The sequence below is a fragment of the Dermacentor silvarum genome, chromosome 7 (genome assembly GCF_013339745.2).
Source record: "Dermacentor silvarum isolate Dsil-2018 chromosome 7, BIME_Dsil_1.4, whole genome shotgun sequence".
NCBI lineage: Eukaryota > Metazoa > Arthropoda > Arachnida > Ixodida > Ixodidae > Dermacentor > Dermacentor silvarum.
Genome location: NC_051160.1, coordinates 115178672 through 115190357, shown reverse-complemented (window position 1 = coordinate 115190357; position 11686 = coordinate 115178672). Strand labels below are relative to the sequence as shown.

General features: G+C 45.7%; 1 long non-coding RNA gene across 1 annotated transcript; it reads right to left on the bottom strand.

Annotated features, from left to right (window-relative positions):
• Window positions 1-7317: 7317 nt before the first annotated feature.
• On the bottom strand, window positions 7318-8619 carry LOC125946557 (uncharacterized). The gene is made up of 2 exons (XR_007467660.1): window positions 8461-8619; window positions 7318-7432 (listed from the first exon to the last, which is right to left on the bottom strand). It is a non-coding gene; the product is annotated as an uncharacterized LOC125946557 (long non-coding RNA).
• Between the last annotated feature and the right edge of the window lie 3067 nt (window positions 8620-11686).

Below are 11686 nucleotides of genomic sequence, written 5' to 3'. Positions count from 1 at the left end.
TCGCTACGTTGTTAAGTCCCAATTTTTGAGCACGCATGACCCGTTTGTTGCAACCTTATTTCTCATTGCGCTGCAACGAACGCGTGTTGCTAATTTCTCGCTTTCCAGGCTGCTGCTACGCAGGAACCACAACCACCGCCGAAACATCCCAAAGCGCATAGCCCTTCAAAGGAATCTTCAAAGACGACACACTCGAAAGAAAAGGTGCGACTCCACCACAGATGTTAAGAGCAATCAAATGTTTTATCTTATTTATTTGGGCTTTTTATCGAATACCGGGTTACAGTGGTGACGTGGATGGCAGGGGATGATGATGATGCTTATTGGATTCCCCTTTGAAACTGGGCGGTGAGAAATAGTCACCTGGCCTGCTTGAGTTACTGAGGTTTTACTACATTTATCGCAATCTGTACTTTTGCGTATCTGATCTAGATCGTACACTTTTGTATTCAAAACTGCTGTCACTATACTGTACCATTACCTAAGCTTGCCATATCTCCGGCTCTATCAATCTCCACCGTGCCCTTCATTTTTAATTATTTCTTGCTTATCTCGACTGCCGCCCAGATAATGCTTCCATCTTCCTTGAATCCCAACGCTTTTGGAAGGTGGACACTCCCTACGGGTCTCGTTCGGTGATTATCTTGACATTCTACTACGATGTGCCGAGTCGTTTGCGGGCTTTCTTTGCTGCACACACATGTTTCATCTTGTTGCGAGTATTTGCACCGGTATCTTTTTGTCCTTAGGCAACCAGATCGAGCCTAAACTAGCCAGGCACTTATGTGTTATCATACAGATTTTCCCTCCTAAATTCTTTCTTTCCATGCTTGTAAATCTCTATGGTCTTTTTTGTTTACATTCTTTGCACCCAATTTACCGACTGTTTCTCTTCATTTTTCATGACTCCTGGCTATCTATTTACAGTTTAAGTTATCTTGTATTTGGTTGCCATCTTTTTTTGACTTCTTCCTAGATACCGTGTGCACGATTTGGAGGTACAGATATTTGTGCACTTCAGCTGCCTATTGATTTTCATCCGTGTTACTGAGGCTTTCTTCAAAACTAATTTTGTTCTGCGCTTCTCTGACTTCAAAGAGGCCGTGCTTGAGAATATCCCATAATGATTCCCTGTCGACGTTGTTGTACAGACCTTTTCATCGGCGAGGAGGAAAGGGCACGCGGTGAGCCTTTCTTCCTCTCTGACTTGTGCGAGTGGGCGCAGTGCTGCTTGAACGCGCTGCCGTCGCGTGTTGCGCAACAATTTGGAGACGTTTTAGCTCGTTGTCATTGAAATGTACATGTCAGTTAAATACGAGGTCGTCGAAGAACCACTGTGCAGCCTTTCGGTGCACCGGTAACTGTAGTACGCGGAACTTTCTCTTGGCTGCGCAAAAATGCGGAAACTAGCATGACACCTATAAGCGTTGTGCTTCGGCATTGCGCTTTAGCGCTGTAAAGCCCTGATCGCATCAAAAGAATCTGACGGCTATTTGTGAGGAGGATTCAACTGCCGCAAAACGGGTGAGAAGCTTCGCACAGGATGAAACGGACAAGACCAAAGAAAAGAAACACAGAGAGAGAGACAGAGAAAACTGGCTCACGCCGTAATAAGAACGTGTGCAGAAACCTCGTCCAACAAACGGAGTAGTCGTGCAATGTATCCAGAGGTAACAATTTGAACGCTTGTCAAAGTAGACAGCATAAGTTATTCCGCAGCAGAACGGTACCCACTGTAGGATCGTCATACGTGTCGGTCGTCATATGAGAATGCTGCAGGAAGGTCACATTCATGAAACAAATTTTCAATATACCCCCGATCTCCGAGGCTGACACTAGGTTCAAACACGCGCGCACACACCGCGATGGGGCTCCGCCCCCCTCAACGCCAGCAGAAACTGCGGCCATGGCAACTTAGATCACTTTTGCATATCTCATAGAACTGCTTCCGACGTAGAAGACGGCACGTTATACTAAATTGTCGCGAGCGCGAAAACAACCACCGGCAACTGCCGCTGGGCGTGTATCTGGCATACGTCACTGAGCGCTCGTCCAAGCCAGCATGCCGACTGCCCATAGATGGCACCACTGCCTGCGCAATATGGCGGCGCCCGTGAAAAAAAAAAAAATGGTCTATGCGCTTCCTTAATATGGAGAAATGCGCTCCATAAAGGTCTATTCTTAACTATTGAAAACTCCATGCACTGCATTAGTAGAAATAGATTATTCTCTAAGCATCTGCCTTGCCTCAATCCATTTTGTAGTTACCCCCGTATATCGTTTTTCTCCACCCACTTTGACAGCTCTAATTTTATGGCTTGTATTCACATTCTATACATCGCCGACGTTATTGTTACCGGCGTGTACGAGCTCGCCTTATCCTTATCACCTCTGCCTTTGTATAGGAGGTTCATCCTGCTTTCACGCCACCCAGATGGAATTCGCTTCACTTGAATCACTTCACTTACGGTATTATTCAGCAGTGCCTTGCTCTTTGGGCCCAGCTGTACTGACTAAGGTTACTGTTTGGGCATATTGGTAAGACATGAAAGAACTTTGTGCGCACAAGACGAGCACAGAGAAGAGGCTAAGACACACGAGCGCAGACTTGCAATAGTGTTTCATTTCGAAGCAAGCAACCACATATATAGCAAAATCTGTGAGACATCACGTGTCACGTCCGCAGAAAATTTCTATCTTTACGCAAGAAAGATAGCTCCTTCCTAGAAAGGGCGATACGCGGTTTTGACACACAGGTATCGCCAAACCTGTCAATCAATTCCGCTTCTATGATTTCGCTGGTTATCCGATTACGACCTTTGCTATCAATTGAGCTGGTACTCTATACCGGACTGCACTTGGCCTCATATTTGGGGCATTTGCCTGATTACGCATGCAATTTCTAGAGTGCGCATCCAGAAATCCCCCTCTCATTTCTAACATATTGTAGCGACGCTCCCGAAACCTGTCGTTAAGACGCCGACCACTCTGACCAACATAGTTGGTCCCACAGTGCAAACGCAGATTGTACACTATTCCTTCCGCACAATCAACGAGCTTCGACTGGTCTCTTTCGACTGATGTATTCGACTGATGTGATATTTCATCGGGACCTATGGCCCAGGTATTAGGGTCATTTCCTTAAGCTTTTTGGTTTTCATTAAAATGTTCGACCTAAAATTGTGATCTCTCAGGCCACTGGATCTGCCAGAGTTGTGATCTCTCAAGCGGCTCGATCTGCCAGAGTCTGGACTACGCTTTCTTTTTTGCTGAAGCTATCCCTAATAACGTCTGTGATGTGCCGCAGCGCATCGTCTCCTTCGAAGGTGTTACCGGTTTCATGCCTTATGGCGTTAGGAGGGGAAAATACCAGATGAACTGTCGCATCTTTGCAGGGGACGACACGCTGCTTTACGTAAAGCGGGTTATTACTGACAAAGTCGGCAAAAAAAAAAACGAAGGGTAGCCCTAGCTCAGACAGATCAAGCAAAAGAGAAGTACAAAACCTCTATTCAACGGCGAAAAAAGCCGAATAAAAGGCATGTCTACCAAAGTCGACGTGAAAGAAGACAGGTCGACGTAGATGGTATATGTATTTATATGTACTGAAACAGGGGCATTATAGATAATTCAATGGTGCGTAATTGCAGGATATTTTTGCATTATTTTCTCATTTGTTTTCGTACCATTCTCATACCTTTCATTTTTTTCTGAACCCTCTATTTCTTTGATTGTTGTCGAGTGTTTTCATTCGCTTTTTTTTTACGCCCATATACGTCGACGTTGTCTTCTTTTCATAGATGTCGGTTGAACCACCTTTTTTTTTTGACCAAGAGGCCTGGTGTGCCCATGCCAGAGATAGTAAAGCCTGGTGAAATGTGGTTATATTTTACTATATTGGCCCTAATTACGCCCGTACCATTAATTTTACCTAATATGCGTATATTTATCGTTCCTTGCCTTGTTGAGACCTTCATTTTGACACCTTTTGCGACTCGATACGACGCTCTGGAGGCGCGAAAGGGCCGTTTTTTGACTAAGATGCCAGATAGATACTCGGATATCATGTACACCAAACCCGTCTGAGCTCGAAAAAAAAATAGCTTGTCTTCAAAACAACTGAATCCGAAGGGCAAGTTACTCTAAGAAGGAAAAAAGCCATTTCTCTGGCGTGGCGGGAGGATTATAACCTATAAAGCCAAAAAAGATAAATATAAGGCGAGTTCGTACAGATCACTTGGAATAACGTCGGCAGTATATATAAAATGACAATGCAAACAATAGAAATCTAGGTATCCAACCAGGTGGAAAAAAATATTAGGGGAACTGCAAAATGAATTCTGGTCAAGCTGGCGCTCAAGAGGATAGTGTCGTCGTATTAACCCATAACACAGTGCATAGAGAAGTCAATGGCTCAGAGCAGACCATGATAGCGTTCTCAGATGTTAAGAGAGCTTACGACAATATAGACATGGAAATGCTACCGGGTATTCTCTATCATGAGGGCATCAACCACAATTTAGTAGATCTGTTCAGAGAGATATATATGGAGAAGTGAGCACATTTAGCCTCGGAAGGCCGAGTATGCAGTGAACTAGTGGAAGTTCACCGAGAATTCATGAAAGAATGCTTGCTTTCTCCATTGATGTTCATGTTTTTAGTTAAGGCAATAGAAAAAAAAAGACTGGAAGACGATTAACTAGCCTTTGATTTCTCTTACATCCGTAACGGGTTGCTGGTGCAGGGAATAGACGGTAAAATATATGTGGGTAATGTAGTGATACAGCGCGAAATGCTGGGGATTCGCAAAGACTTGCGAATATGTGTGGCAAGGAAGGGACATCTCTCGGCCTTGATTGTAGCACAGAGAAATGGGAAATTGTGATGCTTAATGAGCAGACGAGTAGTGCATTGGTAAAACTGCACAATAAGTGGTACCGATAGTCATGCAATATGAATATCTGGATGTCTGCATAAACGAAGGAAAGACCTACTCAAACATACACCATCATGAAGGAGAAGTGGAATACAGTTATAATAAAACATACATCAATGTGGGGTGTAATAAACATGTGGTGGTGCGAGGGATTCGTAAAGGAGTGATTGTGCCAGCGATAATACCTGCAAATACCATTCCGTGTTTAAAAGGGAGCTCATTTCGGGGTTGGAATTTAAAGAAGGTTCCATGGGCCGATTGGCTTTGGCGGTCTACAGTAAAGCCGCAACTGGCGCAGTGCAAGTGCGCTCACGGGTGGGGGCGTATTTTGGGTTCAGAGAAGAGGAAACCGAAATTATTTTTGAACAAGAAATCAGGAACATGGATGAACAGAAATATGCGGCTAAAGTGTAAAGATGCCTGTACCTAAAAAGTGTGAACACAGAATGGAGGAAGAGGTCAAGAAAATTTGCAGACAAGTGCGAGGGTAATTGAATATATAAATAGGTAACCAGGAGTCGTCAAAAAGAAACTGAGAGAAGCAGAGACTTTAAATTGGACGCAAATGATGAAAAAAAAAGGTCATGAAGATTTACAACGGCGGCAAGCAAGAAATTAGGAAAGAACATTTGTATGATAGTAGAAAAGGGCATTGCTATTTGAGGTCACCGCTGGCTGCCTGAGGACAAAAACATGCCGGAACAAATATTCGCAATAGGCTGAGGCCAGGTGCCTAATGCAGAAAACATCCAGAGACGACTTAGCACATTCACACCATATTCACCGAGCCACAACCGCAGGGAATGTTCACATTGAACCCCACGTGATAAGGTGGGAAGGTGACGGTAGCGTTCGCTGGTCTGCGGTCCAGATAAACAAAATACATTTAGAGGAGTGGTGAAACATAAACAGGGAAGTGTCGATAGAAATGCGGTCGTTACAGGCAAAAGTAATTTCACGAGATAAAGCAGATGAGTGCTACGTTACAAAGGGACACGGCGTAAGTAGGTTACATCGGCTATATTAATATTTTCACCACCCCGATCTAAATGTGATGCCATTCAAAATCATCATCTCTAGAAAGCACTTCAACACTCGCCCACGTCTTGTATATTTCTTGCACATTCGTATCTTGTTCCCTCGAATAATTACGATCTCGCAGTTATGCATCCATGCCGTTTTTTTATTTGCGTGGTGCTGTGCTTGCATACGATATGTCTGTCTTCTTTGTGTGTGACCTTGTAACGCCACAAGCTGTAGTGCTTGAAAAATATAGGCCGCAAGTGCCATAGACGTCGCCATACCATTCCGTTTCGGCTTGTGTGTACCTCTAAGCTCCGGTCTCTTGATGCTGAATAAACCATGACTTGACTAAATTCCTGCTTCGCTTGTGTGTACCTCTAAACTCCGGTCTCTTGATGCTGAATAAACCATGACTTGACTCAATTCCTGCTTCGCAGATCTCGACCTCGATGGACATCCTCCACAATCTGCATAAAGTGTCCAGCGGCATATCTCATTTGCCGCCGAGGAAATCGATCAGCGCAAAAGGGCAGGTGCGTTTGTGGTGCTTATCGATGGGGGCCACCTGAAGATCGCGTGTAATCCAAATGTGGCCCTAGCGAACGCATGCTCCACATTGCTTAAAGGACGAGTCCAACGAAATTTAACTTGGGGAAGTCATAAATTACCAGTATATACTACAGCGGAGCAGTCTTGGGAAAGATGCAGGACGGGTGATTATCCACCTTAATTTTATTAATAGTCTTTAGATAACCACAGCAGACCACCTGGGCAGCCAGTAGTTAACGAAAATGATGTAGTTCCCAACACATTGCCTCCGACATTATCGACGCGCCGCTAACACATTGGCCTCCCCAATAGACTAGAATTCAGAGCCGTTCTTCGGAGCTGCCATTTTCTCGCGACGGTGGCGCCGCGGTGCGATCATTGGCTGCGGATTGCGGGCATCGCGAATCGCTGCACTGGCCGAAGCAGGAGCGGTGGAAATGAACTGTTCTTCAATCGGACCGCTGACGCTTAAAATTGATAAGTGCATCATAGAGAAAGAAATTCAACAAGAGGGGACACTCCCATAGGGCCCAGCGGCCGAATTGACTGCAGCGTGCCAAGCGGTCGGTGTTGATCACTTACATCACTTCCGGTTTCGGTTTTGGGCGCGCGTATTTTGAACGCAAGCTAGCACGCCGGCTGGGACCCCCCCCCCCCCCCCCCTCCTTTTATTTTTTTTTTGCTCTTCGTGCAGAATCGGTTTATTATTTAGTAAAAATGATTACGAACGATCTCGTAAAGTCCCATCGAATCTGTGCCACGTGCAATTTCACAAAGTAGACGCAAGACCTTTTGTGCAATGAGGAAATATTTATTTTGCTCTATATAAAAGCTCGTTCCGCGCTTTTTGTGCGTTCATCCAACGTTGTGACACCAGCAGGTAAGGCAGTAGTTCCTGTACGAAGCTCCACCGGACGGCACCAGCTGAAAAAAGTAAATTACAAGCATGTTACATTTGCAAGCACGTAGCAGCATGTTACAAGCATGAGTCATTTTGGTATTTAGATATAGGAATACTGCGTGTAGAGGCGAAACGTGCGAAAGCGGTGAATGGGCGGCATTACAAACAAAAGCAATTCGCTTTTACATACATGGCGTAGAAAATACCCGACTCATCCCAAACATATATGAAAACATCTGATTTCCAAGCGTTCCCCCCTTTCCGGGCATTATTTCCTGCACTTTGGCACCACAATTGCACGGGCGACTTCGCGTTTTCAAAACTTGGCCTCAGGTTATGCGACGGTACGTGACATACACAGAGACGGACGCAACAGGCACTCAAGACAAATGCGTGGGTGCAAAGCCTGTTTTCAGTCCTTTAGAAGACGGAATTTTCGAATTACAAGTGTGATATGTTCCTCGGCGTTATCTTTCGCGCGTTCTGCCGGCGCCAGCAGCACACTCCCATGTTATCACTCTTGGCAATCGCCCATCGCGTTTTCAACAGGCGTGAGTACCGAAAGAAGGTATACGTTGTTGCGGGGCCACAAAAAACGTCACAAACTTGACCCTCTATAAGATTCATTACACGCCAAACTAACTTTATCACCACGGCCGAGCTGCTTATCGCTAACTGCGTCACAGCGCGCTGTGCGGCCAGCGTGCCTCAAAAGTACCCCAGAAAGTAACGACATTACTCTTCAGTAATGTCTGGCGTCAGCGAAAGCGGCACAAACTTCTCCTAGTAAGATGCACTACACTGCGCACTATGACCGAGTTGGTTCTCGCTAACTGCGTCACAGCACGCTGCGCGGCTAGTGTGCCTCAACAGAACCGAAATAAGTTACAATAATCCCCTAGGAAGCTTCGGAAACATGTCCCAGCACGATTCATTAACTGAAATTAACTGCGCCAGGACGGCCGAGCTGTTTTTCGCTAACTGCGTCTTAAGTCTCGGTCCCGTGCCGTAAGCCTAAATGCGTCGTAGACTGTGAAACCAAATTTCTCACCTTGCCGTAATCCAATAGTGAAGTGGTGTCTTGTCCCAGTGCAAAAGGAACGTAAGCATACGCCGGGAGCCCACGAAACCAGGCTACTTAACAAAAAAAGGGGACAGACGGGTCGCCGCGGGCGAGCGCTCAAACGCGCGCGCGGCCGCACTCGCTGGCTTCGGGGGACTGTCTGGCGGATGACGCATGTACAAGGTAAATATACCTGGTAGCGAAGCTTCCATAGAAGCCCATACGTTCAAAACATGGTTGCTTACCGCCTGGTAACCGCATGCTTACCGCATGGTTGCTTACCGCCTGGTATTCGCCGGTTCATGGGGCTTAGCGCCATCTGTGTGAGGAGGGAACACTTCCGGCGGAAGAAAAAATAATTTGACGTCATATCCGTTAAAAAAGAAGTGACGTCATTTTGTTCTCATAGGCGCGAAATTTGTTTTCAGAGGCCTGCCATTAGAGTTGTATATTCAAATGCCCCGCCATTCGACTTCATGGGCGTTCCGAGTTTTCAGCGCGAAAAGCGATGCCGGAAAAGCCGTACCGGTGTCGAAATCGCATCGCTGCACAGAACATACTTTCTTTGGAGGCCGACGAACGCTTTGGGCGTAGATTGCGTAGAGTGCTCGTCCTTTCGTCGGACGCCAAGCCCGTCGGCCAGCGCTGTCGCACGAAAACAACTAAAGTAAACAAGTATCTGATGGTCGCAACTCGCTACTTTTGACTGCACAGGTTAAGAAACAATAAAACTACCCGCGTCACCTAATTCAGACAAACGTCGACATGCAACACAACACATGTGAGGGGGGCGTATTGTAACATGGTGAAGTTTACGAGCGCGCCTTTCCACGCACTCCAAGAGTTGCATGGCATTGCAAGTGATAGCGGCGTCAACGCCCGCCGCTATCGATGGGCGCTCTCACGGTGGGCCCTGAAAAAAATTATTTATTGATAATGATCTAGTAAAATACAGTTGTATCCTTTCTCGCCATGCGTATATAAAATGAATTAGGAATTTTATTTTCGTTGAATGAATCTAACTTCGTCTCGCTTTAATTTAAAAACGCTTTTTTCTTTCCCAGTGTTTATTCCCTCCAAACATAGTCGCGCTTCAATCGCTGCTCCCATAACCACCCTTGTTGATGTCGGTGACAATTGGTTCTGAACCGCTTTTCGCCCGAAGCTTCGCGACCTATGTGGATCGACCTTGGCATGTATCTGGCGCGTCATTGACATGTGGCTAGGTAAGGCAAGGAAAATAAGTCGCAAAGCTTAAGTTCATTTATACGCAGAACGTTTTAGTTTTCGCGGCAAAGAATTTAAAAAAATAAATCAATGCCTGTTAACTTAAGATCACTTTCTTTTTTTTTTTTTCGATGCTCGCGGCAGCTAACGTTCGGTGTCAAAAGTATAGCGTGACGTATGGTGACGTGTTTCCTGTTGCCAGTTTTTGCCGAGTGTCCCCTCTTGTTGAATTTCTTTCTCTATGAGTGCATGCTCATTTCACTTCTGCATTGTGTACGCACGATGAACGCAGTAGACCACGCGTCGGATCGAGGGCACGCTTGACTTTTCTAAAGTTTTGCAGTATCATGGTGGCAATGAGGGCGACGCATTTTCGTTCGCGCGGAAGACGTATGCATTGGTTTCCGCGCGTCGTAATGCGAGACATTTTGTTAGATTAAGGGTTCTGGCAAGTGTCAGCCATGGTTGAAGATAATTAGTTCGAATAAGCATGCTACAGCTGCATATAAGGTCGCTGTGCTGCAAGTAAGGTCGCTCACTAGGACTTCTACCATCATCCTTAAGCGTTTCCTTCACTTAGTGCCCATGTACGAACCCTTTCTAGTCTTTTTTGAATGTTAATATTTTTTAGCTGCGTCATTGTCATTTCTGCTGAGTCATGCTCATGACTATGACTTCTACCATCATCCTTTAGTGTTTCCTTCTCTAAGTACCCACGTCCGAATCCATTTCAGTGGTTTTTGAGTGTTAATCTTTTTTCGCTGGGTTATTGTCTTTTTAGGAGGCTGTTTCATGACTTACATGACACACATGTCATGACATTGATGACATGACCAATCATTTATGTTCGTCATACACTCTTGTCATACTATGCCAATTTTGGTACCTACCAAGTTAACGAAACGACCATTACAGCACCAAGGCGTAGGCGGCTGTTTCATGACCTACATGACACACATATCATGACATTCATGTGATGACCTATCATTTATGTTCGTCATACCCTCTTGTCATACTATGCCAATTTTGGTACATACCACGTTAACGAAACGACCATGAGAGTGCCAAGACGTAGGCGGCTTGATAGATAGTGCATAGAAAGATAGATAGATACTCTCAAAGTGGAAGATGCTCGCCAAGAAATGCTTCGCATTAAAAAAAAAACGAATACTTGGGGAGCCCTTCTGTCACGCAACAATAATCATGATCTGGTTTCCTAGCGTTTCATTTCTTGAAAGCTCATCGCTCGGCGCCGCCGCGTTGGTGCAGTGGTTAAGGCTGATTCACACTAGGCCGACACGGCACCCATTTTGGTCTGCCGACTGCTGGCGACAGCGTTTTCCTTCCTTTAAATCGTTGGTCACAGCACTTGCCCTCCTGTAAAGTGCTCGCGTCATCAGTCGGCAGATTAAATCGTTCTCGTATCGGCGTAATGTGAATCACCCTTGGCGGTGTTCGGCTGCTGACGCGAAAGACGCGGATTGGATTTCGGCCGCGGCAGTCGCATTTCAATGGAGGCAAAATTCTAGGAGCCCGTGTACTGCGCGATGTCAGTGCATGTTAAGGAACCACAGGTGGTAGAAATTTCCAGAACCGTCCACTACGGCGTACATCATAATCATATCGTGGTTTTGGCACGTAAAACCCCAGTAGTTATTAAGACGAAACTTTTATGTGTCTCATGCGGAGGTGTCCTTTAAGGAGTTGGCAATGACCTTGTCGAAAACCCGGCGTCGCCGCGGTTGGAGAAAAATGTCAAGTGGCCCTATGGAAGTGCATATACCTGATCACGTATGGCGCATATACCTCGCTCGATACCCAAGTCCAGGATGTGCGGGTATGCGCCACACGAGGTTTTACATGTAGCGAAAGCCTATCGTTTGGTAATGTATAACCTAATATGTAACTTAATGTATAACTCAATGCATGACTGCTGAGAACGAGGTCGCGGGATCGAATCCCGGGCACGGCGGCCGCATTTCAATAA